The sequence below is a fragment of the Pteropus vampyrus genome, unplaced genomic scaffold, assembly GCF_000151845.1.
Source record: "Pteropus vampyrus isolate Shadow unplaced genomic scaffold, Pvam_2.0 Scaffold58, whole genome shotgun sequence".
NCBI classification, from domain to species: Eukaryota; Metazoa; Chordata; class Mammalia; order Chiroptera; family Pteropodidae; genus Pteropus; species Pteropus vampyrus.
In genome coordinates, this window is record NW_011888839.1 from 7,961,539 (window position 1) to 7,969,897 (window position 8,359).

Sequence of the window (8,359 nt, forward strand, 5' to 3'; positions counted from 1 at the left end):
TTTTCTCTGTTATTTTTATCCATAAAAAAAAAATACAAAAGACAAATGACCCCAAATAATTAGTAGCACATTAAAAATTCTATACACTATTAGATGTAACCTGTTTGCTCCTTTTTAAATACATTGCCCTGAATGTTTGGCGGCTAAGACTATCATCTGAAATGAAATACTGGTAAGGTGTTTTCTCTGTTTCAGAACAATGACTTTTAGACTGGGTCAAACTTTTAAATAATTGTGACAAAAGGAGCAGAATATTTTGTCTTTTAAAAGCAAAATTTAGTTTGTTATTTCATTGATTTTCAATAGGTATATCTAATATAATTGTCCAATGATGTGCTGTAAATCCAACAAAACCATAGAGAAAAAGCAAGAAAAGCAAGAAATTACTCAGTTAAAATATTTTAAGCCAAATTCAGCTCAAATACGCTCTCCTTAGATAATTTAATATCCGTATTAAAATATTTTTCATCATACAAGTGCAGAATTTTACATTTCTTGCAAGAATGGCAAAAATTCTTTTTATTTTTAAACTTCCTATAACACTGTTAGCTCTCCTCAATCACATTATCTAATCATTCACCACTACTTAGAAATATTATAAGAAAAACTTCCCCAGAGCAACAACCACTGGCCTTCTATAGAGCTAAAATGCTGCATCACTTTTATTTAAATAGCAAATGAATTCCTCAGGAATGTTTGCATTCTATGCCTTTGTCATATACTCTAGGCCACCAAAGTTCTTACATAGGGGCCTGATATGAATATTGCTTGGTATTATACACAAATCAGTGAAGATCCATTCCAATCAGGCTTTTTTTTCCTCCTTCCTTTCTTCCATTTTTTTTTTTTAAAGGAGGGAAAACTGTTTTATATCGACAACCATCTGTGAGCCTGTCTTTCAGGCCATCAAACTCTCCCATCCATTACGGAGCTTTCCTCACCTCCGCTGCATGACAGCACAATAAAGATGACATACTAATTCAATGACTTGTAATTTCAGCTAAACAAAGACAAGTGCTGCAGCTTCTTCTTTTGTGTTAACAGTGCCATATCGGTGAAGCCAGCTATGCAAACATAGCACTGGGAGGGTTTTATGACAGCAGTTGAATGGGGAGACTAGCTTGGTGTGGCTTTTTATGGTTTTGGCTCCATAATTTTTGGCTCTGTGCTGTTGGCCATGGCTATTGTGTCTGAATTCTGTGTCAGCAGCAGCTAATTGTTCCAATAATGTTTATCATAGGGATCCACCAGGGAGCTGTATATGTGGAGATAAGCTACAGGGCAATGATACACACTATCTTACTGATCTCTATACACAGTGCTTTTGCCTCATGCCAAAAAGCTTTTTAGGTTCCTAGTCTTAAAAAAAAAAAACGTAACAGCTTAATCATCATGCCAACAATAGTGTCTAAGGGGATGTAATCAGGTTCCTCTGATAATCTTAGCAACACATGAAAGTCATGCGCAAAAGCAGTAATTGAAGCAGTTGGTTCATTCTACCACCTGCTGTTGAAGTCACAGGTTAATCTAAATGAGGTCCCCTTCTGATGAAGCAGTATGCAAGGCACTTTTTATATCATAAATGTGCATTACAGAAGCTTTACAAAATAATAAAGTAACAGTTCATTAAATGAACTGTATGAAGTATCCCAGGCTTGTCCAGCTTTTCCCGATGCTGTCGAATGGCATATCCAAGTGTAAATTCTGTCCTCATGTCTATACCCCAATGCACACTTCAGTTTGCATATGGTTCCAGACAATGGGAGTTCCTGAGACAGATGCCCAAATGTAACTAAACGTCAGGCAATCACGGGAATCAGCTGCAGGAAAGTGAAACATTTTTCTTTGTCTGCTTTTGATGCTATTTCCCCCAAGATTACTAAATAGAATGTTGACAGTGTAAAAATAGCCCTAGAATCAACAATTAAGCAGCTTGCCATAGTCTACATTAGCCCACGTATAAAGGGATGAATTTTTCTAATTAAACTTTTAACATCTAATTTCCATTTAAAATTTTCCTCAACTGTTTTTCATGAGGTCTTCATCTGACAAAGAATGCTAAAATTATGTAGCATGCTGCTCTTCTAATAGGCAATTTCTTTAACAAAAGTGATTTTTAAAAATTATGGGAACTGTCAAAATAAGACTTTAAAGAAAAATTTTACATATAGAAGAAATGACATCTTCAGATTAAAATGTGTGCCTCATTTTAAGTGATTTCATTGAATAATAACTACCATATACTGAGAGCTAACTCAGCATCAGACACTAAACTAGGTAACATTATCTTATTTAAGGCTCACAGCCATTCACTGAAATTGGTGTTATGTCTGGAAAAGCTGAGGAAATTAGGGAGGCTGCATAGTAATCCAAGTCTGGGTAAATAAGTGCTAAGACTGGAAACCAAGTCAGCCTGAGTAAAAAATATGTACTTTACCCATCAAGATAAACTGATGTAATGTATTCAATAAAAAAAAAAAGAAGAAAAAGAAAATTGTGTTTACTTGGAGAAAGAAACCCCAATCTGAATTAGGCACCTATATTAAGACCATAAAAGAAAATAAATTTGTGAACATAAATTGGCATGTTCTTGTATTTAGTAGTGTGTGGGGTTGTGGGGGGATGGGTAGCAGAGATATTATAGGACCAGGAGCAATATTTGATAAAATAAACAATGGATTATATTAATTTAACCAAATTCAGCAGCATAAGGCAATAATAATTAACAGAGTGACTATAATATTGAAGGCATGTAATAAATGTTTGCCAAATTATAATGGATGAATGAATTAATAAAATAATGTTAATAAATGCAACCACAGAAGCTACTGCATTTGGGAGTGCTTACTATGTGCCAGACAACACCTCAGCAGTTTACATATGTTTTGCCTTGCGTCCTCACAACAATCTGCTAAATTTGGAATTATTATCCCTATTTTACAGGTGAGGAAATTGAGGCTCTGAAACATTGGATCACTTGTTCATGGTTACATTAGCAAAAAAGTGTGAGAGTTATGAACTGACCCAAAGATAAGCTGATTCCTTAAAGCTCTTATCTGAACAAATTAATAATTGAATATAAAAATGGTATGAACATTAGAATTCTCTTTGGTTGTCAAATATTCTTACATTGCCTTCAAGAACAGCAGTACTCTGTCCATGGAAGTACTCAGAATTATATGAATGTTATAAAAATTATTTAGTTTAGGCATTTGGTAAACTTTAACTGCAAGGATTGTTAAGATCCGGAATGTGGTGCAAAAGAAGGCTGGAGAATATTCTTTGAATATTCTAGAGATCTTCGAAAACAAATTTTACTTACATCTGTCTCAACTATTTTAAGTGGAGACTAGGAGAACAGAGTAGTGACCTTTAAAGACATATCTAGGACAACGTTTCTGTAATAATTGGATGCAAATTCTTCTAGAAATTCCTTCTGTGATAGGTGATATATCACCTAAAGTCTATGAACCTGAAAAGTGTTGTCTTTAGGAATGTCCATAGCTTTCAATATCATGTTGAAATATGTTTTATGCAACTATCTATCACAAAGAGTGCATTCATGAGCCTCAAGTGTTAATTTTCTATTAATTAAGGCCTGAAGAGAATCCATAACGGCATTCTGTTTGGAGAGAGCAAAATAAATTAATTAAGTTAAAATAAATTAAAGGAAGGGATATGTAAGAAAGACACTTTTCCCTAAATAGTTGCTGTCAGAGAGGTTTTTGTTTGGCGATACAATGTTTTCAACATGAATTTATTTCAGTTTACCTGAAACTATTTTAAAGTATTTGTATCATCATTTAAAATCTACCTACCTCTTACTACAGTTGCTGGAATTGATTAAATTAAAAAAATTCACAGAGAAGATGGATTATATATAATCAATTCTTATGGGTTTTGAAATAACACTATATGGTTTTCCACCACACTTTGGTTGGTCTGTGCAACTTTAATTTGGTATTGGAAAAATATGTTAGACAAAATTTCTAAAATAATATTTTGCCATTTTGAACTCTTTATTTTCTGTTCAGAATTAAACACATTAGCCTTCTGAAGTACTACTAATGTCAAGATTTCTGATGTCTGGTCCCGATATAAGAATGTCACTGCACCCTAACAACAGGTAAAAAGCTAAACAAACTTAAAAATCAACAATTTTTTTTGATTCACTAAAAAAATAAGAGTTTCGAGTAAATTCATGGACAGGAAGCATAAATATTGTCAAGACCTTAGCTCTTCTGAACTTAATTATGGATTCAACATAATCCAAATCAAATCCTCACAAGTTATTTTGTGGATTTCAACAAACTGATTCTAAAGTTTATATACAAAAGCATAAGGACCAGAACAGCCAACTCTATATTGAAGGAGAAGAACAAAGTTGAAGGACTGATACTATCTGATGTCAAGACTTAATATAAAGATACAGTAATCCAGACAGTGTGGTAGTGCTGAAAAAATAGATCAATAGAGCAGAATAGAGAGCCCAGAAATAGATTCACATAAACATAGCCAACTGATCTTTGACAAAAGAGCAAAGGTAAAGAGCAAAGGTAATAGAACAAAAATGGTCTTTTCAACAAACAGTATTGGAACAACTTGACATCCAATGCAAAAAATGAATCTAGACACAGATCTTATACTCTTCACAAAAATTAACTCAAAATTGATCATAGACCTAAATATAAAATGCAAAACTATAAAACTCCTGAATGATAGCATATCAGAGATTATAGGTGAACCTGGGTATGGTGATGACCTTTTAGATACAATACCAAAGGTATAATCAATGAAAGAAAGAATTAATAAGCTTGAGTTCATTAAAATTGAAAACCTCTACTCAGAAAACCTCTACAAAGACATTGTCAAGAGAATGAAAAGATAATCCAAAGATTGTAAAAAAGTATTTGCACAGACACATCTGCTAAAGGTCTGTTATTAAAAAATATAAAAAGAACTCTTAAAACAACAACAATTAAAACATAACTTGATTAAAAAATGGGCCAAAGACTTAAACAGACATCTCATTAAAGAAGATATACAGATGGCAAGTAAGCATATAAAAATACATTCAACATCATATACATTTAGGGAATTGAAAATTGAAACAACAATAAGATACCACTACATATCTATTAGAATGGTCAAAATCCAGAACATTGGCTACACCTAATGCTGGCAAGGATGTGGCATAACAGAAACTCTCATACACTGCTGCTGAAGAAGCAAAATTATTCAACTACTTTAGAAGAGAGTTTAGCAGTTTTTCATGAAACTAAATATATTCTTATCATGCAATCCAGCAATTGCATGTCATAGTATTTACTGAAGGAGTTGAAAACTTCTGTTAACAGAAACACCTGCTTATAGAATTTTATAGCAGATTTATTCATAATTGCAAAAAACTTGAAAACAACCAAAATGTCCTTCATTAGGTGAATGAATACATAAACTGGTACATTCAGACAATGGAATATTATTTAGCACTAAAAAGAGACAAATTATCAAGCCATGAATAGACAGGGAAGAAATTTAAACTCATGTTACTAAGTGCAAGACGTCAACCTATAAAAGCTACATACTACATGAATTCAACAATATGACATTTTGGAAAAGGCAAAACTATGGAGATCACAAAAAGATTAGTTTCCAGGGGTTATGTAAAAGGCAGGAATGCATAGGCATTATACAAATATTTTTAGGGCAGTGAAACTATTCTATATGATACAATATGGTAGATGAAATACTTTGCATTTTTCAAAACTCATAAAATGCACATCAAGAGTAAATCCTAATGTAATCCATGGACTTTGGATGATAATGTTGTGTCAACATAGGTTCATCAGTTCTAACTAACGTACCACTCTGGTGGGGAATGTTAATAGTGGAGGAGATTCTGTGTATGTCTCTGGGTGTGGTATGGTGTGGTATGGTGTGTGTGTGTGTGTGTGTGTGTGTGTGTGTGTATACAGTGAACATATGAGAACTCCATATTTTCTGCTCAATTTCTAAAAAGTAAAATTTATTAATTATAAAAAAGTAAAAGTCGAGTTTTGAAAAATTCATAGGAAAAACCTATCCCTCACTTAGCTGTCAAGCAGCCTAGTTATAATGTAAATCTAACTATCATTTCCCTGATGAAAACCTTTCAAGAACTCCCCACTGTTTACCTGAACAAGTATGGTGTGTGTACCCTTGGTGGTTTCTGAGATGATTTTAAGCAATACAGGGATAACTTTAAATTTTTAACTGTAATGCATCTATTATAGAATGTATTAGAAAAATAAAACTAGCATGACAAAAAAAAGTAGAAGTTTAATAACCATTTGCTGATTCTGATCATTGGATTGCTTATTTTGATACAATGGTTTCCTGCACATTGCTCAATAGTCCTTTAACAACTCAATTCCTTATAAAGCATTCTTTTTTTTTTTCCAATTATTATCCATTGTAAAATTAAGGGTATTTTCTGATATTGAGGAATAATGTTAACCACTTTAATGTTAAGGCAGTTAACATTTTTAAATAAACTAGCTCATAGCCTAAGTTCCTAACAACAACATAAAATGTTTTATAGTACTCAAAATATTTGAAAATGATTTAGAGTAAACATAAAATAAGCATAGCTGCAAGTAAAATATATTAGAGTAATGGAAAATAGAGCTTCATACCTGGCGAAATCAAATTAACATTAAAACTTTTTCTCCAGCCTTTTTACAACTCAGTGCTTTCAGAAATCATATATAAGTAATATTTTTCTTTACCTTTTTATCTTTTTGGTAGTTTTATCATCTCTTGAATTTCTTTGCCTTTTTTCTAATTGGTTTAACTCTAACACTATACATTGCTATGCGGTTGTATCTTGATTTTTCCATTGGCCTGGAAAGATAACAGCTGCTAAAACAAAGGTCTACCAGTTTCGGTCTTTGAAATGAAGGCCATTCCCAGTGTCAGGAAAGATCAGGAAATAAGGGGAATATTTCTCTTCTTTCTCTACTTGATGGAATTTTAATACAAGAGGAGATTCTACCCAGTTAGGACTAGAAAATCATTGCTAACTGAGCCTGGCAAAAGTACTGACTGGTCTTGGCAACTAAGAAGTTAAGGAACATTTCATGAACCGTAGTAAGGGTGCCAGCAACTTCAAGCAGAGCTTAATCTGCAGCTGAATCAATGGCATAATCTAGAGGCATAATCCCTCCAGGCCAAGGAGTTGGGTCTGGCAAAATAAGTAATCTATTCATTCCTCAGGTTCATAACTATATTCTCTAATGTCCATTAATAAGTAATGCCTATATTTTACTCTTTGTTCAACTTGTATCTTGAAGCCCATGTCTCTATTTCTTGTTTGTATGCAGTAGATTACACACCAGAAACTAAATCGGTGAGCCCTTCTCGGCACACAGCCACACATCTGCTACATAATAGACAAAAAAATGCACAGAAATGTAAACTTATTTCAGCTTTAAATCTTTTTTAATTTTATACATATCTTGTTTCCGTCTTATTAAGGTACAACAATTGGTAAGATTCCTTTATATATACTCTTAAACCTATAATGTTGTCTACTACACATGTACATATAACTTATGCAGTATAGAAATCTTTTGAGAGAAATCACAATTGTGACCCAGAATATTTCATTAATGTTTTAACATTTTGCTTATAGAAACTATGAAAAATGTAGTAGTTCTTAATTTTTTCTTACATTAAAGGTATGTAGTACATTTTTTTTTAATTTGTCAAAGCCCAAAATCTTTTGAAAACTGTCTCTATTTTCATAGTTTTCTAATTGCGCCTCCTTTTTTTGTGGGCAGAATCCCTAAACAATATTTTCTGATGTCATAGTTTTAAGTATTAGTTCCAGTTCTTCATTCCTTCACCAATTTCCTTTGCCATGTGACATTGTAGTCTCTCTCACTAGAGGTGGAATGTACTTCATCTTGAATTTGGATTTGGCCATGTGACTTGTATTGGCCAACGAAATGTAGCAAAAGTGAGAATTTACCCTTTCTGACCCCAGGTGGAAAAAGACATTGTGTATTTCAGCTTAGTCCCCTAAACTTTGCTATTACCATGAAAAATGCTTCCTTTGGATAACTGGTCCCTCAGTTTGGGTCTCAAAATGAATACAATTGGATCCAGAATGAAGTCAACACATATTCAAAGAGCCAAGTCCAGCTATATCTGTACCACAAAGCAGAGCCACCCAACCAATCCATGTCTACATCAGCTCACCTCATCTACCTTGTAGATGTGTGAGAAAAAATGGATGAATATTGTTTTAAGACACTGAATTCTGAGATAGTATGTTACACTGTAACACTATGCTAGATATAGCCCTCGATGCACTTAG